The sequence below is a fragment of the Ursus americanus genome, chromosome 2 (assembly GCF_024610735.1).
Source record: "Ursus americanus isolate L20-20 chromosome 2, mUrsAme1.1.p, whole genome shotgun sequence".
In the NCBI taxonomy this organism is placed as follows: Eukaryota; Metazoa; Chordata; class Mammalia; order Carnivora; family Ursidae; genus Ursus; species Ursus americanus.
Window position 1 is genome coordinate 26,311,252 of NC_142128.1, and position 23,147 is coordinate 26,334,398.

The 23,147-nt window shown below is 46.5% G+C and overlaps 1 protein-coding gene across 2 annotated transcripts in view; it reads left to right on the forward strand.

Annotated features, from left to right (window-relative positions):
- The first annotated feature begins 3,448 nt into the window (after positions 1-3,448).
- Positions 3,449-23,147, forward strand: part of SYT17 (synaptotagmin 17) — a 107,670-nt gene continuing 87,971 nt past the window's right edge. Inside the window, exons 1-3 of one of the 2 annotated variants that reach the window (XM_087870169.1) lie at positions 3,449-3,787; positions 8,735-8,898; positions 11,566-11,611. The gene's annotated coding sequence lies outside the window, so the exon portion shown is untranslated. Of the gene's footprint in view, positions 3,788-8,734; positions 8,899-11,529; positions 11,612-23,147 lie in introns of those variants that run through there. The other variant, XM_087870171.1, reaches the window with a different exon arrangement.

Sequence of the window (23,147 nt, forward strand, 5' to 3'; positions counted from 1 at the left end):
TGAGCCACCCGGGTGCCCCAAGGTGAATCCATTTCTTAAGGGGGGGTCACCCTCAGGCACTCTGCCCACCACCACATTTCCTCTCCTTCAGGCCTGTGAGTGAACATTTGTTCCCAGGAGGGAGGACATCCAGGGAGAGGATGTCCACCATCCCCATATCTCTTTCTTCTGAATTATGTCATTTTCTTATAAGCTTACTCTCTATTTCATTTCTCGAATGGTGGAAAGCTTTTTTGCCTAGGTGGAAAGCTTAAGCTCGTGGTTCTTGATCCTGGCTCTGTAACAATCCATGAGGGGCTTTGTAAAATGGTCCACACTCAGGGGGCGCCTGGGTGGCTCGGTCCATTAAGCGTCCAACTCTTGATTTCGGCTTAGGCCATGATCTCAGGAGTGTGAGATAGAGCCCGCATCAGGCTTGAAGGCTGCTTGGGATTCTCTCTCTCCCTCTGCTACACCCTCACCCGATCCCCTGCACTCTCTCTCTCTCCCCCCCCAAAAAAAAGTCCACGCTCAGGACTCCATGCTGGCCCAGTGAGGTAGGAAACTCAGGGAGTGCAGTCCAAGTATGGGCGCTTTTCACAGCTCCCTGGATGATTCTAGAATGCAGCCAGGGTCATGAACCATGGGGCCTTCGGTCGATGGCCCTTAGGTCAGAGAACCGGAAACACCAGCTGGTATGTGTGAAGTATGCTTTGTGGCAGAGACAGACAGCTGAAGGGGTAGAGGTGGAGGTGAAATTATAGGAGTCCAGGATGGAATTCTTCAGCTGAGAGATAGAGAGCAAAATATCACTACACAGACACAGGATTAAATCCCACTGGCAGTTCCCCTTTTCTCCAACCTCAAGGAGATGGAAACAGAAAAAAAAAATTAATTTATAAAAGGCATCAGAGTCATCTTGAAACTTCTCAGGAAAAAAAAAAAAAAGCCTCTCTATTCAGAGGCACACTGCCCTTGTTCTTTTTGTCTTCTAGCCTGGCAAGAACACACGTCATATACAGCCTGTCTTTACAAAATGCTGGCTCTTTTCATGAATATTCAATGGTTTTGCCCACACTTTGTCTCCCTCCTCCCTTCACTATCATCTTCGATGCAGTGACTCTGAGCTTGCACTTAAAAAAAAATTAAAGTCCATCAAGGCACCTTCCAATAAAGCCGGGGGAGAGGGGGTAGGTGGGTGGGGGGTTAGGAGTCCTACTGCGTGCCAGACTCAAACCAAAAGCTTTTAATGACCTTATCTCATCAAAACATTTTTATCTTCGTGGTTTATTTAATCATTGGTCTCCTCGAATTAGGAGCTAAGCCTCTGATGGGTGACTGTCCAATCCTTATCAAAATAAAACCATTAAGGCATATTTCAACCACAGAGAAAAATGGTGTGGCATTTGGAGATGGGGGTGCCCTCGGGGTCTTACACGGTCAGAAACTGCAGGCTGAAAACACTGCTCCCTGTTTTAAGCAAAGGATTTGTGATGATTGATTATTTTTAGTCTGATAAATACCTGGTTTCCAAAAGCAGTCTAATTAGTAGGGATCTCCATTTTCCAAGTATTCAGAATGCATTTGGCTGTCCTATCATTAAACCCAGACCCATGAGACAAGCCAAAGAGTCTGAGTCCTTCCCAGGTGCGGCAGAGACATTCCTGCTCGGGAGTAACCCTGTATTTCCCACCCCGTTGCAGTCAGGCAGGTCAACTGACTGGTTCCCAGCAAGGGGCAGGGAGCACGAGGGACTTTCACGTGATCCTGTAGAAGCACTAAAGGTCGCACGTGAATATGGTGGCATCACAAGATGGAACTGAGTCACTACGAAGAGTTCAGGAGGCTAACATACTGGCCTTTGCGTAAGGGAAAAATAAACCTTTGTGATGTTAGCCTCCCGAACTGAAACTTTGGGATTCTTTGTGACTGCAGAGAAGCCGAGCCAAACTTACTCATGCAACAGGATGCCGAAGATGGCTCCTGTCATAACCCCTTTGGGGAAGAGCCCATAGCAAGCCCCTCATGTGCCTGTGTTTGTACCAGACAGGGAGAAGATGCCCTCTCCTGGGACCCCAGGGACGTTCCAGTTATGAAATGCTCCATCTCCATTCACTCATTTGGTAAAGAGTCACTGAGTGCCAGCTATGTGCCAGGACCTGTGCTGGCCCTGGGGATGGAGTGGTTAGCACAACAGACTCCATCTGATTTTTGCCCGCAGCTTTCAGTCTGCTGGATGAGACAGACGCTGGACGAACAAGCATGCCAATTAATGCTGAGTAACTATCGGAGGTGAATGCTTTTCAGGAAGGAGGTTTCTATTACTCTGGAAATCCGAAGGGACTTTAGAGCAGCCCAGGGGATTAGAGAAGGCTTCCCCGGAATTTTGAAGCCCTGCACACTAACTGTGAGGGTCTGTCACCTTGCAGAGCACTTACTAAGTGCAGAGCTCTGAGCCAAATGCTTGACACATGCCATCCCCACTTGCCCACTGCAACAGTCCTAGGAGGTAGTACTACTACCATCCATCCCCACTTTACAGGTGAGGAAACTGAGGCTCAGCAAAACAAGGCCACATGCCTCATGCAGTAAGTGTAAACAGGGATTTGAATCCATATCTGCTTGGCTACAACACTCACAGTCATTTCTGGCCCTTGCAAACCGAGCCAAGGAGGTTAGTCATGCAGGAAGTCACCCCTCATGAGGCCCACAGTGGGAGATCAAAATGAAACCAGCAGGCAGATGTTTACAAGTTGCCTGGAAAAGCCACCCACCGTAGGAGGGGGGATAGCTTTCTTCCCACTTCCCAAGACCTTGCTTAAAAGCTTCAGTGTTCCTTTTTCATTTTTACAGCGTCCCCTCCCCCTCTCCCCAGAGGACTGACTTCTCTCAGCAGACGGGAAGGCGTGGGCTGCCAGCCCTACAGTAGCCCAGCCACTGACAGATGATGGCTTCCCTCCAAACTTAACCCAGATGAAAACGATAGGGACATACCAGCTCTTTCTCCTCTTGGCTTTGTACCATGCTTCCCTTTCTCCCCAGAATAGAAGCAGGAAGGCCTGAGGTAGCTGCCTCGAAACATTAGCTGATTCGAGCCTATTGCTTTGTCTTACAGAAGGACTCAGCTGATTCCTCATGTAGACACATTTACACTCGTTCTGACACATGCTTCCCATGCAGACTGCGTGTGCGCGTATGTGTGCACAGACATACCCGCGCTTAGACTCGAACACACACACTCATAGCGTCTACGTGGCCTGCAAACCTGAAATATTTACTATCTGGCCCTTTACGGGGAAAGTTTGCCAGCTCCTGTTCTACGTGCCTAAAAACTCTACAAGGTATGACTGCCGCATAGCTAACCGCCCTAAAACTTAATGGCTTAGAAACAGCCACCACCATTATTATATCTCATGATTTTGTGAGTTAACTGACCTCTGCTGCAGTTCTGCTCCTCGTAATGTCAGCTAGGACCACAGCCCCTTCCAGAAGGGCTCACTCCCAGAGCGGACAGTGGGTGCTGCTGTGGGCTGTGAGCTCAGCGGGCACTGACCACCCACGGCGTGCCTTGGTTTCCCTCCACATGGCCTTACTTTCTGTCTCTAGCATCTCAGAGGTCAGCCACTGGGTTCCAAGAGGCAGCGTTCCACATTTGCAAATGCAGAAGTACAGCAGATCTTCTAAGGCCCAGATTCCATTGGTCAGAGCAGATCACAAGTCCAGCCCAGGATCAAGGGGAAGTGACATGGACTTCACCTGTTGGTGGCCGGACCGGCAAAGAATTTGCAGGCACCTTTAATCCACCAGAGTAAGTACCTCTTTTCATTTTGGACATAGCGACACAGAGGCACAGAATGGTTCATTAACTTGCCCAGCAACACCCAGCTAGGGACCCACCCAACCTCATACACACTCATTCACCCAAATATGCCCGTGCATGCACCATCACACCTTACACGCATATCCATCACACACACACCACAGTTCACATCCAAAAATACAGTGACATAGTCACATCTTCACATCCTCGTATAGACACCAAGTCCTCAAGCCAGTTCACATACACGTGCATGCATATTAGCACACAAGCGCTCACAGACACGCACACACACATACACCCGTGCACACACACCCTCCCTGCCCACATATGTAATCACATGTAACCACATGCATGAACACACGTATGCACACAGCCTGATCCTTCTCCTCTGACCACAGTAATTTGCTCCAATGACTCAGAGGCCTTTTACTCCTCGCTTTTGAACAAGGTGTTCCTAGGCGAGAAAACCCTCCTGCTTCCTTCTGTTGTGCAAAGTCCTTCTCTACACAAAGAGGCCCACAGGCCCGGGACCCTGGATCCCCAGCCCCACTTAGAATGGCCATGCGCGTGAGACCCACACGCCTCTGTTGATGTGCAATACGGGAACGGGGAAGTTAAGTACGTTGCCCAGGGTCACACTGGAGCTGGCATTGCTCGCTAACCCCCCGCCATTCGTCTGGGCCAGGGGCAGGGGGGTCAGGGCTGCTCGACCAATGGATGAGTTGGAAGTGCTTGTGCAGTAATGATTGTTTGGAAGAGACTTGATTCATTCAGAAGCAGTTTTAGGTTCACAGCAAACTTGATTGGAAGGTGCAGAGATTTTCCATCTACCTCCTGCCTCCACACGTGCCTGGCCTTTCCTGTATCCGCACCCCCCCCCCACCGAAGTGGTACCTTTGTTATAAGCGACGAGCCTGCATTAATGCAGTACAATCACCCCAAGTTCATAGTTTTTACCCCAGGGTTCATTCTTGGGTTGAACATTTTATGGGTTTGGACGGATGTATAATGACATGTACCCATTATAGTATCATACAGAGTATTTTCACTGCCCTAAAAATCCTCTATATCTGATCTATTCCTCTCTCCTTTCCCCGGAGCGTCTGGCAACCACTGATCTTTGTATTTATTTATTTTTTTAAGATTTTATTTTTTTTAAGTCGTCTCTACACCCAACATGGGGCTCGAACTTACCACCTCAACATCAAGGAGTCACGTGCTCTACCGACTGGGCCAGCCAGGAGCCCCAACCACTGATCTTTTTAATGTCTCCATAGTTTTGCCTTTTCCAGAAGGTCAGATAGTTGGCACCTTGAACACACTGTAGTATGTGGTCCTTTTCAGACTGGCTTCTTCCCCTTAGGAATATGCATTTAAGGTTTCTCCATGTCTTTTCATGGCTTAAGAGCTCGTTTCTTTTTAGTGCTGGATGATAATTCTGTCATCCGGATATACCACAGTTCATTTATTCGTTCGCCTACTGAAGGTCATCTTGATTGCTTCAGTCTTCACTTTTATTCGTGACTGTAGGAAGCAGGTAAAACAGAAATACTCCCCAAACCTTATGAGTCAGACACCAAGGATGTCAGACAGACACTGAAGATGTAGAGAAGAAATGTCCATCTTTCCTCCTTCGTTTGGTCATCGCCTATCCCTGCTGTCTTCAGGCCCAGCCAGACATTACAGTGACGTGGGGAGATTTTTAAAAATGTTGCTGCCTGGGTCCCACCCCCCAGAGATTATGATTCAATAGGTCTGGACTAGGGCCTGAGCTTCACGATTTTTTTTAAGGATACCCAGGTGACTCTAATGTGGCCTTGAAAGCCACTGGTCCACTGAGATCCACTGTAAGTGGAAAATTCTTCTGGTAGCTTTAGAGTAGAAGCTGAGGCTTATCTGTTGGAAGTTTAAAACAAGTGGTTCTGGTTTGCCAATATAGCACTGTTTGGTACGTTTATTTCGATGAAATGCGAAGGCTCCAGCAGGTCAGGCTCTCTTCATTCACCTGCTCTCAAACACCATCCTCCATCACCTTCCACCAGCTACTTCATACATTTAGTTACTGGCCCGGCACCTGGAGTCATTCGGTCTTGCTGACCGTGGGACCTGGCTTTGGCCAAGGTGACCACCATGTCTCAGTTTGTCCAGGGTTTTCCAGGTTCAGCAGTGAAAATCCTGTGTCCCAGGAGCCTTCCACAGTCCTGAGCAAACTGGACAGTTAGTCACCCTACTTTGACCCTTCTTATAAGAAAGTGAAGACCCATGAATCATTCTAAAATGACTGCTCTCCGTGTTAGCTGCGCATGTGAAAACCTGGGTAGTATTAATAAGTACCCTTAGCAGGCCCCAGTATTACAGTCCATCCCACTCCCGAGGGACTGTTACACCCCCAGAGACTCTGATGTCACTGATCAGTCTGCAGGTGGGGAATTGAGGATTTTTTTGAAGTTCCCCCAATGATTCCAATGTGAAGGTAGGGGCGAAGAGCCCTGAGCCAGGTAAGAGAGAATGAGCTACCAGGGGGATTGCTCTGGGAAGGAGCAGAAGAAGCAAGGTGCCCGAATGAAGGGACATCGCACAAGCCAGACTGTGCTTTGACTTCAGAACTTTGAGTCAAGTCCCTTTATCTCTCTGAGCTTCAGTTTTCTTATCTATAAAATGGGGACCTCCCATAAAATGAAGCATGCAAGGTTTGGGCACAGAACATGGTTGACACTCGTGAATAATCATAAAGGTGTCATTTATCCAGTGCCCGTAGTGCGCTTAATACTTCTCAGTCTATGACTCGTCTGGGCCTAGGAGCTTGTGGACTCAGAGTGGTCTGCAGCTGAAGGAGCCACAGAAGTTTTCCTGGTTCTGTTAAGTTATTTTCGCAGAGAGCCAGGCCAAGATGCAAGTGACCCAGAGAAATCAGAAACTGACCCTGGGAATCTAGAAGGGTGGACACTGGCCTTGGATTCATTTTTCAAAATGAAAATAGCTTTCTTGTTTGTGACCATAGATGTAATAAAAATAAATAAAATAAAAAGTTCAAATAATGCAGAATCCTATGAGAAAGAAGTGGGGATCTTCAGGGCCAACTTCCCCCATGAGACCAGGAGTGGGAAAGAAAGGCTGCCCTAGCAAGTGTCCCCTCCCAACCCCCGCAACCCCGCTGCCCCTTGCCCATCCCTTCAGGAAAGCAACATCAGTTCCCATGACATCATCTCCTGTCTTGGAGCTGGGGCGCTGGGGACAATGGCAGGATAGGGAGTTCCAACAAATTCTGACATCAGCCTCACTGGAAAGGGCTTGGCCAGGAGCTGGGACTTTCCCCTGATCAAGGCCTCTGTGAGGGACCATTTCAACCTGCATCCAGAGCTGTCCCCAGAGTGACTAATAATTGTGATATTGATTGAACACTCACAATGTGCCAGACATCAGAGAGTGAATTAACTCATCAAAGTCTTGTGACCACCTCTAGTAGTTATGTACCATTATGTTCTTTTTTTTTTTTTTTTAAGATTTTGTGTATTTATTTGACAGAGCGCGGAGCTAACGCACAAGCAGGGGGAGGGCACAAGCAGGGGGAGTGGCAGGCAGAGGAAGTGGGAGAAGGAAGCAGGCTCCCCTCTGAGCAGGAAGCCCAACATAGGGCTGGATCCCAGGACCCTGGGATCATGACCTGAGCCAAAGGCAGACTGAGCCACCCAGGCGCTCCCCATTATGCCCTTCTTATAGAAGAGAAGCAGACTCAGAGAGGCAAATACCTTGCCCAAGGTCACACAGCTGGTAAGCAGCAGACATGCTCGGCATCAGGCCACGTGCTCTGTATCAGGAAGCTGATGTGATGCTCAGAAGAGCCATATGGGCAGGTCTGTTTAGAATCCTCATCAGATAAATGAGGAAATCGGGGCTCTGAGAGGCAGAGTGACTTACCCAGAGTCATGCAGCTAAGCAGCAGGAGTGCCAGGGAAGCAGTTCAGGGTCACCTGCTTTCTGAGCCCGTTCTTAGAATGGGGTTTCCTCAATGTTCATAGCAGCAATGTCCACAATAGCTAAATCGTGGAAGGAGCCGAGATGCCCTTCAACAGATGACTGGATTAAGAAGTTGTGGTCCATATATACAATGGAATATTATTCAGCCATCAAAAAGAACGATTTCTCAACATTTGCTGCAACATGGACGGCACTGGAGGAGATAATGCTAAGTGAAATAAGTCAAGCAGAGAAAGACAATTATCATATGGTTTCTGTCATCTATGGAACATAAGAACTAGGAAGATCGGTAGGGGAAGAAAGGGATAAAGAAAGGGGGGGTAATCAGAAGGGGGAACGAAGCATGAGAGACTATGGACTCTGAGAGACAAACTGAGGGCTTCAGAGGGGAGGGGCATGGGGGAATGGGATAGACTGCTGATGGATAGTAAGGAGGGCACACATTGCATGGTGCACTGGGTGTTATATGCAACTAATGAATCATTGAACTTTACATCAAAAACCAGGGATGTACTGTATGGTGACTAACATAATATAATAAAAAAACATTAAAAAAAAAAAAAAGAATGGGGTTTCCTCACCTCCAGCCCTTGAGGTATCACCTTCACTGTCTTTGCTCCCAGTGTGTTATGAAGGTCCGTGGAATGTCCTTGATGAGCAGAATCATGATATGCTCAGTCCTCACCTTGCTTTGTTACCACTTGCCATGTATATTGGAGATCTTTCCGAATCGACCCATCTAGATATGCCTCATTAAAAATCATCTTACAGAATGATATCATAATTATAGAGAAGTGCACAGCAAAATGAATTTTCAGAGTGAAAAACACCTAAGGTATTACTACTTCCATCCAGAAACAGAATGGTACTCTCATCAGAGAACCGCCCCCCTGCCTACCCCTCCCTTCTCACAACCAAAATGAGTTTATTAATAATATGTGCCTTTTTCTTTTGTAGGAGGGGAGGGGCAGAGGGAGAGGAAGACAGAGAATCTCAAGCAGACTCCATGCCCAGTGTGGAGGCTGACTCGGGGCTCAATCTCCTGACCCAGAGATCATGACCTGAGCCGAAATCAAGAGTCAGATATGTAACCGACTGAGCCACCCGGGCGCCAGTAATAGGTACTCTTTTTGTGTGTTTGTTTAACTTCGTTAGCTAAACATTATGTTTATGAGGGTTTTTAAAAAAGATTTTATTTATTTATTTGAGAGAAAGAGAGAGAGCATAATTGGGGGGAGGGACCGAGGAAGAGGGAGAGGGAGAAGCAAACTCCCCGCTGAGCAGGGAGCCTGACTCAGAGCTCAAGCCCAGGACCCTGGGATCATGACCTGAGCCGAAAGCAGACGCTTCACCGACTGAACCACCCAGGCTGTTTGTGAGATTCATTCACGCTGTTGCATGTAGCAACATCCAGCAATGTCTGGAGACATGGTTCTCACAACTTGGAGAGGCAGGTACGGCTGGCATCTAGTGGGGGGGGGGGGTCCAGGCACGCCGCTACACACCCTACAGCTCACAAAACAGCCCCCCTCCCCCACAACAGAGACTAACTGGCCCCAAATGTCAGCAGTGCCGATGTGGAGGAAGCCTGTTGTAGACCAGGCTAGGGACTTCGGATTTTATCCTGAGAGAGAGGGTGAGAAACCCAGATCCGGTGTCTGTTGAGATTAACTAGATACTGCCAAACTATTTTCCAAAGCGGTTGTGTTCTCCTTCTTTACTAACACCTGCATCCTTTTCCATCACGTGTGCCCATCGTGGTTACCAGTTCCCATCGATTAACTTTATATGGTTTCCAATCTTGTGGCCGCTACACCAACACCAGCTGAGAACCCTTGTAACGACCTGTGTAGACAGAATATTGCATTTGGATGTAGACACACACACACACACACACACACACACGCACACACGCGCGCGCGCTCTCTCTCTTTCACCCACAGATTCTCTTTCTGGAGAATCCAGACAATGGGAACGTGATCGAAGTTTCATTTAAATGTAAATTTCCTTCACCCCCAGCATGTTTAACAGCGAACTGACTTACAGAAATAGCTCCTGTCATTTCGGCTTGCTGCTGCGGATTCACATCTTGTGCCAGTGGACACACGATCTGGGAAGATAAACAGGAAGTCCCTCGAGGCATGGGAACAGGGGGTAGGACTCTGCTTCTCCTCGAGCTGGGACTCAAATAGCTGAGTGCCAGCCCAGGGGGAGCCCAGGGAGCGAGAGCTGACACCCCTCTGCCTGCAAACAGCACTGACCAGCTCTGGGATGATTTACAATTTTTCCCCGCTAACTGCTTCATCTGAACTAATTCCACATTGAAATTAATCTGTGGTATCTCAGGGTCTTTTCTCTTTGTCTAAAATTCAAGTCATGGGTAGTGCTTTGATTTCAAATGCACTGTTTTAAACTACAACTACATAATATGTCTGGCTCATTTCTACCTCGCCTATTTTTCAAGTGGCTGCATGAACAATTTTTTTTTTTTGTTACATTAACTCTAAATGTTACAGGAACAATGAAGTCAATAGAACAGAAACTTTTAAATGCACATGACATAAAGGAAGATGGCCCAGATTCGTTCGGTTACTCTCAATAATTATTAAATTTAACTCTGAGCTTTCTGGCAGGCAAAGCAAAAAGGGAAATATGATGCTTCACACAATTTTTTGTGTTCTAGTCAAAGGAAAATGGCACATCTTTAGCTGAGATAATTATTTTCTTGTCCCAAAGATCTGAAAGGGGCTGAACCCCCAACACCCACTTGGGCAGTAGTGGAGTTGATAGGTCGTCAGGATGGTCCTCTGAGGAGGAAAGTAACTTGTCCAAGGCCACACAGCTGGGCAATGCCAGAGCAGGAATTCAAACACTTTAGACACTTTAATTTAGACACTTTAAATATCTTTAACACTTAAATGCCAGGTACACCTTAGGACATTTGGTGCAATCATGAGGGCAGGGATAGGTTAAAGTTAACAAAGTAGCTCATTTAGGCTCAATTCGGCCTCGTGAGAGCCATATGACTCTAGGTAATTTAACTTCTTTGGGCCTCAGTTTCTTCATCTGAAAAATGGGTACAGAGTGGCCCCAACCTCAGAGGGTACTGTGAGGACTTAGCAAGTTGATGCTTGCGGAGGGTTTAGCATAGAATCTGGCAAAGACAGTGCCTATCAAAGTCAGCTCCCTATGCCAAGAATCCTTTTTTGGGGGGGCGCCTGGGTAGCGCAGTCGTTAAGTGTCTGTCTTCGGCTCAGGGCGTGATCCCGGCGTTCTGGGATCGAGCCCCACATCAGGCTCCTCCGCTGGGAGCCTGCTTCTTCCTCTCCCACTCCCCCTGCTTGTGTTCCCTCTCTCGCTGGCTGTCTCTCTGTCAAATAAATAAATAAAATCTTTAAAAAAAAGAAAAGAAAGAAAATATATATTTGGAATATTATTCAGCCTTAAAAAAGAAGGAAATCTTGCCATTTGCAACAACGTAAATGGACCCGGAGGACATTATGCTAATTGAAATAAGCCAAATCCAGAAAGTGAAATACTGTGTGATTTCAGTTACTTGTGAAATCTGACATCGTCAAACCCATAGAAACAGAGAGTAGAATGGTGGTTGCCAGCGGCTGGGGGAAAGGAGAAAGGGGGAGTTGTTGGTCAAAGGGTAAGAGTTTCAGTTATGCAAAATACATTCTGGAGATCTATTGTCCAGCATGGGGCCTATGCTAAGCTGTATTGTATCATATACTTCACGATCTGCTAAGAGGTAGATCATATGTTATGTGTTCTTACTGCAGAAGGGAAAGAACAGAAGGGACAGGAGGCAGCTTTTGGAGGCAATGGGTAAGTTTACAGCATTGACAGTGTTGACGGTTTCACCGGTGTATACTTGTCTCCAAACACATCAAGTTGCATACTTTAAATAGCTGCAGCTTTTGTATCTGTCTACACCTGTAGCTATATACCTGTTATAAAGAATCCTTGATGAGGCGGCCATGGCCAGCTCTCCGCCTCAGGTGTGATCAACCTCTTTAACCCTTTTCATAAGCCTTCTCTGTTCCCAGCCCCACACTCTCTGATGGCCCTGGGGGGGGGGGCGGCAGGGGGATCGAGGGGAAACAACCAGGACAAGGGCTGGAAATTTAATAAATAAGCTGTCTTTGAAATGGCCGGAAGGTCCCAGCTATGAGCTATCTGCAGTGGTTTTCACTGCAAGCTTCACAGTAATACCTTCTGTTTTTATTTATATTACATTTCCTGTTTACAAAGCCCTACTGCTACGGGCCCTCATCTGTTCGCTGAGCCTCTCACTTCCCTTCTCTGGCAGTTCTGTGAGGGGGAGGATTCTCGTCTCCATTTTATAGATGAAGCAAAGAAGTTTCAGAGAAGTTAAGTGACTTCCTTAAGGTCACCCAGCAGAGAAGATACAGAACCCAGCTCTTCTGGGTCCGTTGTTCGGGGCTTTCCCTCAAGCACATGTTGCTGCAGGCCAGTGGTTAATAAAACTGTCTCCGGAAATAGTTAAGACTCAGAGCGAGAAAAAAAGCATATTTGAAAAAAAATATTTTGTTTATTTATTTGAGAGAGAGGGAGAGACAGACAGAACATGAGCAGTGGGAGGAGGCAGAGGGCAGAGGGAGAAGCAGGCTCCCTGCTGAGCAGGGAGCCCTAAGAGGAACTCGGTCCCAGGACCCTGAGATCATGACCTGAGCTGAAGGCAGATGCTTAATGGGAGGAGCCACCCAGGCGCCCCTGAGTTGTTATTGTAGAACTACATGCGTTTGTGTTTGATTTTACCCATGGAATATTTTTACTATGGTAGACCAGCAGAGGTGAGCAAAGCATGAAGTGAGGCATTTTCTGGGGTACTGCTGATGTTCTGTCTTGGGGGGCTTGGGTTGCACAGCTCTGTTCCTTTGTCAAAACCCACTGAAGAGTGTACTTCAAATCTGTGCAAATTACTGTCTGTAATTTCCCCCATAAACAAATACTGAACTCTAGGGAGTGATCATCTTGCTGAAGGATTTAGGAGAAAGTAAAATAATAACTGCAACTTTCTTCAAAATGCATCAAATAAATGCATCAGACTCACAATAAAGCAAGTACAGTAAAATAGTAATAGTGGAGCCTATGTGATCTCTGCAAACTTCTTTAGACTTCTTGGTAGGTTTGAACATTTTTTATTAAATTTTTTATTGAATAAAATTTTATTCTATTTTATTAAAAATTGTTTATTAAATTTTGGAGGTAAGAAGCATGAGCAAAGCACTGATTATCTTTTTGGGGAGAGGAGGGTACACAGATTCTTTGAACAAGGTAGTAGGAGGGCTGGACAAGGGAGTGAGCCTGAAGTGCCATTTTCAGAATGGTTTTCACCGTGGTCCTGGGATTCTTTTCCTTCTTTTCCCCTCCCCCTCCCCCTCCTCCGTTTATTTATTATCTTTGGTAACCTCTACATCCAACGTGGAGCTTGAACTCATGACCCTGAGTTCAAGAGTCGCGTGTTCTACCAAGTGAGCCCGCCAGGTACCCCTCATTTCATTCATTTTTTTTTTTAAAGATTTTATTTATTTATTTAACAGAGATAGAGACAGCAGCGAGAGAGCCAGCGAGAGAGGGAACACAAGCAGGGGGAGTGGGAGAGGAAGAAGCAGACTCATAGCGGAGGAGCCTGATGTGGGGCTCGAACCCAGAACGCCAGAATCACGCCCTGAGCCGAAGGCAGACGCTTAACCGCTGTGCCACCCAGGTGCCCCCCCTCATTTCATTTTTGATTAAAGACTTGTAACATTGATGCCACCCTTAACAGGCACAGCTGGGACTCCCAGTTTATCCCAATCTGTCTCTATAAAGTGGAATGCAGGTACTTTATTTATTTTTAGAGACAGAGTGCGAGTGCGAGTGCGCGTGCGCAAGTGGGGGGGGGAGGGGCAGAAAGAGAGGAAAGAAGAGAATCTCCAGCGGGCTCCATGCGCGGCGCTGGATCTCACCACCCTGCGAGCGTGAGGTGAGCCGAAACCAAGAGTCAGATGCTTAACTGACTGAGCCAACCAGGCATCCCAGATTGCAGGTATTCTAGAGAGAGCCCTACCATATTTCTAATATATGTAAATTTTTCTCTTGGAATTTGGGGACATTCACTCACTCATTTATTTATTTATTTATCCACTCATTCTTTCCTTCCTTTCTTCCTCCTGTTTTTTCATGCACTCCTTTAATCACTCATTCATGTAGAATGCCTCACCATTATAATTAATTAATACCAAATAAGTGAAATGTGCAATGATGCTTTTCATTTTAATTATCACATGTTAAAATCTAAACAGTCTATGTGGTATCATTTTAAATTATAAAATAAGATTTTTTTTAAGACTTTATTTTTAAGTACTCTCTACACCCAATATGGGGCCCAAGCTCACAACTCTGAGATCAAGAGTTGCACGCTCTACCAATTGAACCAGCCAAGTGCTCCTAAAATAAGATTTACTCGTGCTTCTTTATCAATAGTACCTCTGGAGAAGCTTGCCAGGTTTAGCAAATAAAAATGCAAAACACCCAGGTGGAGTTTGAATTTCAGATGAACGATAAATTTTTTTAGTTCAAATACATCCCATGCAATATTTGGGATATATTTACTCTAAAAAAACGTTGTTTCTCTGAAATTCAAATTTTACGGGGCTTCTTGTATTTTATGTGACAAGCCTACACATAGACTTACCTCACATATATTACCTAGAAAACGTTAGCACTGATTTTTAAAAATCTTTTTATTTTGGAATATTTTATAGTTACGCAAAAGTTGGAAAGGTAGTATGGAGAGTTCTAGTATACCCTTCACCTAGTTCCCTGATGTTAACATTTTACAAAACCGTAGTGCATTCATCAAAACTAAAAAACTCACTTGGGTACACTAGTATTCACTAAATTCCAGATTTTATTTGGATTTTACCAAGTTTTCCACGGATGTCCTTTTTCTGTTCCAGGGTCCAATCCAGCATACCACATTGCATTTAATATCTCTGATTTTCTTCTAACATTTCCTATTTTGGGAGGTGAGGCCGGGTGTGTCTATTTGCCTTTGCTTATAAAAGGGCAACTTCCTGCGATTTTGCAAATGACTATTTTAAGTGTTTGTAGGCCAGCAAAATGTTTGTGGGAGAACCACAGCAGAAAAAGAACACATTTTGAGGCACTGATTACTACCGAACAAGTTTTGTGTTTGTTACCCTGTGGGTGTGCTGATAAGAGCGCTTTCCACATGTACATGTCTTTTTGCCTCTGAGCTGCAATGACAGTAGCATGCTTTATCGATCAATTACTATGTGCCAGGTATTGGGATGTTATTGCTCTCAGGTCATGGGCCGCATGAGAGCGGAGACGATCTACTCATTTTTGTAACCCCAGCATGGTTTCTGGAATGCAGTAGGTGCTCTGCAAACATTTACCAAATAAATGAAGTATATAACTGTTCTCCCCAAATGCACCACCACCAGTTTAAATAGTGTAAAATTCTAGATTTTCAACTAGTCAGATGAAGCTCAGTGACGCTGTGGTAATAAATGAGTCCCTGACTCTCAGTGGCTTCAGAAAACGGAGGTTACTTGCTTATCCCTGCTACCTATCTAAGTTAGGGGAGTAGGGGGAGGGCTGGGGCTCTGTGCCACTCAGTCACTCAGAGACGCAGGCTGACAGATGTTCATACACCTGGTGCTCTGCATTCTGAGTCCCCAAAACAAGGTAAGAGAGAACTGAAGCTTGTACCCTGCTTCTCAAAGACCTTGGTTGCTTGTGCTGCCCCCCTTTGGTTAGAATTCCTTCCATGGCATCACCTAGCTGCAGAGGGGCTGTGGAGTGTAATCTTCTTTGACCTAAGAAAAGAGGGAAAGCAAAGGGGAAAGGTGGACTCATGGCTGCATACATGTGATATGTAGCTAAATGATTCCGAGGTGGAGAGAGATCGTCCATTTCTATTCACTTGCCTAACCCCCAGCATAGGTTGGCATCAGAAAAAAAAAAAGAAAAAGAAAAAGGGGGGCGCCTGGGTGGCTCAGTCATTAAGCGTCTGCCTTTGGCTCAGGGCGTGATCCCGGGGTCCTGGGATCGAGCCCCGCATCAGGCTCCTCTGCTGGGAGCCTGCTTTTTCCTCTCCCACTCCCCCTGCTTGTGTTCCCTCTCTCGCTGGCTGTCTCTCTCTCTGTCCAATAAATAAATAAAAAATCTTAAAAAAGAAAAAGAAAAGAAAAAAGGTGCACTGTCAGGCTTGTAGGGTTTGTAGGCTGAAAAATGTATGAATAAATCGAATGAATGATCATCTCACTTGCGCCTGGCTTTGGGAAGCACACACTCTGAGTCATATTTAATTCCCGCACTCTGAGGCTGAATCCTTTAAAAGATCCTAATTAGATTCCTGGAAGAAATAATACCCATCAGACAAACAAATGATAGGAGGTTGCTTGCGGAGCTAAACTCCAGGCTGGGAAAATGTAATAAGAGGGCCTCTCCCTCTGGAGACTGAACAGATAGGAGGAAGAAAGGTCATGCCGATTCAGAGCGGGCATAATGCCCATAAATAGTGTCCTTCAAGGATCAGCGCCCTATTCGCTGTTGGTCTGAGGAGGAGGAAGGAATACTTTCATGGGATTCTAAGTACATAATTTGTTTCTGACAAATTAAGCTCGAGAGAGTTCTGGATTGTTGACAGGGGTGTTCTACATTCTAAAAGGCTGTATTATGGGCAATATGGGAAATTTCGGAGCCATTTCTATTCTGCACTTTGGTGAAGCAACAACAAGGCTTCCTGGGAGGGCGAGAGACACCTTTGTGTTCTTGCCTATTTATTATTCTCCTGTGTGAATACACATGGCTTGTCACAGTATCATAGGCTCTCACAAGGGACCTCAGAATCATTCTAGAACCACCAGCTCAATATGCAGATGAGGAAATTGGAGACCATGCAGGTTAAATTTAGCACAGTTTAATATCTGTGGCTGGGCAGGTTGTGAACTGCACAACTTTGAGGGTGCTGTTAATGCAGGCTCCATGTGAATGGCACCTGCTGGGATTGTGCCGTTCTATCATCCTATAAGCTTTTATTGTGAAGAGAAAATGATCTCTTGTTGCTTTGAATGAAAAATGTGTATAAATTTCAAGTACCTTTCAACAGATTATTTAAAGAAGATTAGCATGGCTTTGCAAAGTATGATTCTCACATTTTTGAAGCATCTCCTATTTTTGTTTTCTTTCTGGAAGTCAGTATTCCATTGCAGCTCAAAGTTCAGACTCGGCAATCAAAGAAGAAATGTGATTTGATCATTAATTAGCTGTGACCTTAGGCAAGTCGCTTCTGCTTCTTTAGTATCGGGCTCTTCATTTGTAATGTGAACATAGTATTATCATTGGGTTGGACAATGTTACCTACAAATTGCCCATCCCTCCCACCCAATTCTTTACATACAGTGAATTTGTTCCAGGTAGGAGTAGATTTAGACTAAGGATCATGGTTGGTCACTAAGCCAATCAATTGGGCAATCCCATTGCCTGCTTTCCCAGACTTCTTTGCACCTAGGGTTAGCCATGTGATCCTATGGCCAGTGGGAGTGTTGCTTCCATTTCTAGGATATTCAGGTACTTGAGTCCTTGTCATTCTTTCACAGAGTTCGTAGTTCTTGAAGGCTGTGTGCGTCCAGCTGGGAAGAAGACCCACCTAGGCTCTGAATCAGAAATCACAGACGCATTTTCTCCTTCCGGGGGTGCCAGTGGTCCCGTTGTGTGACTGGGGGCTAGCCACTTCCCCTTTGGGGATCTCAGTTTTCTCATGTAAAGTGGAAGGGGGGGTTGGATGGTGCCTGAGAGGTTATTTATTTATTCATTTACATAGGAAAAGAGCGGTCTTCAGACCTCATGCCTAACCACCCACTTCCCATCACCCTTTTAGCTGCTCTCCAAGGGGAAGGTGCTAGCTGGCTCCTTCAGAATCCAGGACATTCTGGGCCAAGCCTCACTAGTGGGAGGGGTCACGGTGTCACCATAGCTGCAGCTCTGCTCTGCCTTCTCTCCCACTTCTCCAGTCTGGGCAGGGCTCCAGTCAAGTGCCTGCCTGAACTCTTGTGCTTTCCCACTGGGAAACTGGTGGCCATTTGATTGCACTCTGCATTAAGTTTGATAAGACCTCAGGATTTATATTCAAGGACTGGGTAGGGAATTAGGAAGCCTGTTTTAGTCTAGCATTCCAACTAAGTGCTCTGATATAACTTTTTAAAGGGACTTTTACATTGGTGATTATTAGGTCCAAGTTCCACTCTTAATAAAGAAATCTCCTGATTCCAGTCTAGCCTCAGTTCCTTGTATATGGCTCCCTAAGGAAATTTGAGAAATGGGTGGAGTGGGAGGGAGGTGTAAGGAGATTGACAGTGCTGCGTTTCAGGCATTCTCAGATCCCCAGTCTCAGTGGCATCAAAAAAATGAGCAAAATCCCAACCCACGCCAATTCCTACTCAACTTTTAACAACTATTTCTAGAACACCCATTTTGTGCCATGTCACAGCCAGCTCTGATGTTCTAAAATTCTCCTACGTTGGTTGAGACTGACACTGAACCCCAAATTCCCATCCTCCCAATGGCTTGTGGTTTCCTTTCCTGAGACCTGAACACCAATGGTGGCTCCAAGTGGACAGCAGTGGGGAGTTTTAGTCTTCCCCATCCCTCAATTTCTATCAGCCCTTTTTTAATATGGCCAGCTGACATTGGCTTTGTTTGTTTGCTTGTTTTGTGAGTAAATCAATGGACGTTTATTAAGTGGCTTAAAAAAAAAGATTTTATTAATTTATTTGAAAGAGAGAGCACCAGCAGGTGGGGGGGGGCAGAGGGAGACGGAGGGACAAGCAGACTCCCCGCTGAGCAGGGAGCCTGATGTGACTTGAGCTCGATCCCAGGACCCTGAGATCATGACCTGAGCCAAAGTCAACCGCTTAACTGACTGAGCCACCAGGCGCCCCGACATTGTCTTAATTTGATGTAGTATTTAAACATCTTCATCTCCAAGTCCTTTCTTCCAGAGACCCAAGCCCTTCCTCGTATAAAAATTCTGGGGCTACCTCTGCTGGGGAGCCCCTAAAGATTGAACACTTTCTAAAATAGAATGAGTTCCATTCGGAGAGAATACTTTCTTGAAAAGCAAACATCGGAATGGCACACTGAGCTCTGGCCTGGCTTCCAACAGCTTTTGGGCATTAGCTCTATAACTCGTGCCATTTATCTTAGGCTCCAGGAATGCCAGGACGTTGCCATACCTTGCGCTTTTAAGGTGGAACTGGCGATTGTGGGGACATGGACAGATGTTTCTAAATTGGCCATGCTCAGAGAATTCTTGCTCTTTTCCCCAGGCAGGATTTAAAGCCATTTTTAAAAAGATTTTATTTATTTATTTGAGAGAGAGAGCATGAGCATGGGGGAGGGGAAGGGGCAGAGGGAGAGGGAGAAGCAGACTCCCAGCTGAGCAAGGAGCCTGATACAGGGCTCGATCCCAGGTCCCCAGGATCACGACCTGAGCCAAAGGTAGATGCTTCACTGACTGAGCCACCTAGGTGCCCCTTAAAGCAAATTTTTAAAAATTAAAAACAGACAAACAAACAAGGACACTCCAGTGGCTAGGTTAAGAAGAACTTGACGCAACAGCTGTTTCTAGCACCTTTCTAGAGCAGGTGTTCAAGAAGCAGAGGTGAAAAGTGCAGTTCCTCGCCCTCAAGGGGCAGGTGGCCTTGGGGGTACAACAGACACAAAACAAGCAATTAAAATACGGGCTAGCCTCAGCCAGGGCCTGTCAGAGTTTAATCTGCCCATGAATCACCTGAGTGCTTCTTAAAATGTAGATTCTGAGCAGATTTGGGACACAGCCTGAGATCTATGTTTCTCACAATCCAGAGGCTGCCGCTGCTTCAGAATTTTGACTGGCAAAGGACCAGACATTGAAAGCATGGGCTGTGGAGCCTGAGCTCCCTGGGTTCAAATCCTGGCTCCTCCATTTACTAGCTGAGTGAGCTTGGAGAAGCTTCTTCTCCTCTCTGAACCTCTGTTTTTTCATCTGTATAATGAGGATAATCATTCCTACCTCATGGTGTTGTGTCAGCATCAAATGGTATAATTCAGGTTAAGCCCTCAGCCCAGAGTAAACGCTCAACAAATGGTGTAGCCGTCATTGGGATAGGCTATGAAGAGCTATTTTAGAATTCTGAAGTTAGTGCTGTGGGCATTCAAGGAAAGCTTCATGGAGGTGGGGTCATTTGAGCTGAGTCAGGCAGAATGGGAAGAAGTATTGGGGAACAGCAGGAGCAGGTGTCTTACAACTGGCAGCGTGCTAGGCATAATTGTTCTCGTGTCAAGATTTGGTATGATGTGGGGTTGGCAGAGACTCAGCTCTTCTAACTCCTTCTGCTTCTTATTCCTGTTATCATCCTTGCTGTGGAAGGGACATGTGTGGGGATCTGCATGGAGCTGCTCTATGCAATATGCTTGTCACTAGGCACATATGTCTAGTCAACACTTGAAAAGTGCCTAGTACCACATGTTGAAATGACAGTACGTTGGATATACTGGGTTAAAGAAAACATGTAAATATATCAGGAAATTATGTCATAAAATACAGTATATTATTAAAATTAATTTCATGGTTTCTCTTCACCTTTTCAAAAACGTGGCTAGTAGAAGATTTAAGATTAAATATGTGGTTTACATTATGATTCTATTGGCCAGCACCTGCTGGGAGCCACCGGTCAGGTTCCCTTGCCGAGGCTAAGGCAGAGAAATAGGGAGTTCCAACCTGGAGTCCTATGCCAGGGTCTGCTTCTGGTGGCTGGAGCAGCTAGGAGAGCAGGCATGGAATGGAAGTGAGGGCTGGGTTTGAGGAAAGTAAGAAGATCCATCACTGTCTCAGCAGACGTTCTTACGAGCGCTGTGTATCCGTTAGCTACCGCTGCGTAATAAACCACCCCCAAAACGTAGTCACCTGAAACCACAATCATGCTTACGTGTCTGTGGGTCATCTGGGAAATTTGTCGATCTAGACGGGGCTGGGTAGATTTTGACTGTGTCTCTTCATGGGCCTCGAATTTAATTGGTCCATGATGGGGTTAGCAGCCAATACATGGTAAAAGCTCCCGGGTGATCCTAATACAGCCAGGATGGAGAATCATTGATTCAGACCCCAAAGCAGTGCTTCTCAAATTTGAGCGTGCATCGGAACCCCTGGAGAGCTTATCAGAATAGAAATTGCTGGGCCTCACCCCCTATGCTTTCCCATTCAGAAGCTTTGGGTTAGGCCCTAAGAGTTTGCATTTCTCTACAAGTTCCCTGGTGATGCTGATGTTCTGGTCTGGGGACCACACTTTGGGAACTACTGAGCAGGAAGAAAACAGTTATGAGGTCATGGTGAGTGGGGATTCCTACCAGACAGGATGGGGAAGTAGAACCTCAGTCTAGGCTGGGGGGAGGAGGGGAGAGAGAGGAAGTGAGGTAAGAGATCAGATTTAAAAGTCCTCACCCTTACTTCTTGGAGGAAGTAGCAAAGGACAGTGGGTTGTAGCAATCTCCGGCACAGTTCTGGGGAAACTGAGAGAGTTGGAGGTGGTATTCAGTTGAGCATAACACAGCCTAGAGAGATTGCAGATCTCTGAGAGAAGCCCGCTTTGGCATGGCACAGCATCAGTGCGGCCTGGGAATGGTAGATTAACCAAGACTGAGGGAAGATCTAGGGTGAGGGTGGCCCTGAGGGCAGCCTCCCAGACCTGGCTGCTGTAGAAAAATCCTGCAGGGTCTACAACAATCCCCACCCCTACCTTCCCAGGGTTGGGCCGGTTGCAAAGGTTACTGTGGGTCGTTAGAAGTCTGGGGTTGGGAAAAAGCAAAAGCAATCACAGGGACACAAGCAGGACCCATTATCATTGGGAATGGGTTCCAGCATGAAATCCAGGAACCAACGCAGTCCAGACCAGCACAGACCTGCCTGCCACTCCTCAGTGAAAAGCAGCAAGAACAGAAGCCCACATGCAAAGCAGGGCCAGGACTAAGGTCAGGCGAGGGAGGTACGTTGGACACAAAATTTCAGGGTAGTGCAAATGCAGGGTCAGCATTCCCCCTAGCCCCAGTGCCCACGTAAAGACAAGAGGAATGAAACTCCCCTACACTGAGGTCCCACCCTGTTGTGGGGATTCTGACACGTTCCCTGCATCCATCATGGAAAACGCTCAGGGCTGGGGACACCCCTTGAACTGATGGAAAGGGTTCTAGTCACTCTGTTTCCTGGAAAAAGACTATTTGGGATCAGAAGAGACTAGGTTATCATTAATGGGTAAAGTTTCCTGAACTAGAAAGGGATTGTCAGATCCAGATAGAAGAATGGAAGGAACCACAGAAACTTCCTTGATTTGCATGACTGAATCATAGTGTCAAGTTTGCTATGGGGTATTTCACGGTTGGCATACATGGCATCAAAAGTTTTAACAAATTAAGGTTTGTCTGAGTCAAGAAAGGGTTTGAGCCTCGTAAGAACTTGGCTGGGTGGGAGGCTTAGATGTGTTATAGAGATCCCGTTAAGATAGAGGAGCCCGGCAATGGGTGGGTAGACGCCTCTCTCTGAGAAACTGGCTGAACCTACAGAGGGAGGGCAGGTCTGGAATTGAGGACCAGTCCCACCCAGTAATTACATTGTTACTCACTCTGCAGCGTTTACTTTGGAGAGGGAGGGGGCCTGATGGGCAGGGACACTCTCTGGGTCATTCCAGATCCAGGGAAAAGCCTAGACTTCAGTGCTGAACTTACCCCCCTACAAGGGGGCACACGTTTGGGTGTCTGAGACCCTGGTGAGGCACCTGATCCCCTTCTCAGGGAAGTCTGTGGCTCTGGTGGTCGGGGAGGCCACATGTGGTCCCCCGGAGAGTGAAGTCAGCAGAGCCACAAAGAGGATCCACTGTTAACCTGGGTGTGACAGGCAGGAGATACTTCCCCTTCCTAATGGCTGACCTCACTTTTTAAATTCAGCTCCCCCTGTGTGACCCCTCCCCTTCTCCAGTTTTCCCTGCACTGTGTGCATTTCCCTCTGCAAGACAGGAGGAAGTCTGGGTTAGGGAAGGCTTTGCGTGCCAGAGAGGGGGTTGCTATTTATCCTGCAGGCAGTGGGGGCCATGGAAGGCTTCTGAGCTGGGCACTGGCATGCCTAGTGTTTTCCATACCCTTACTCTGGACAATGCCTGGCTTATAGAAACGTGCTCGATACACTTGGTAGGATAAATGATCTTTGCAGTGTTTTAGGGGGAACTTTAGCTCAGCCTCCTTCTCCACTTCCCTAAAGCAAAATCCAACCCACCCTTCCACTGCAGGATGCTTGGCA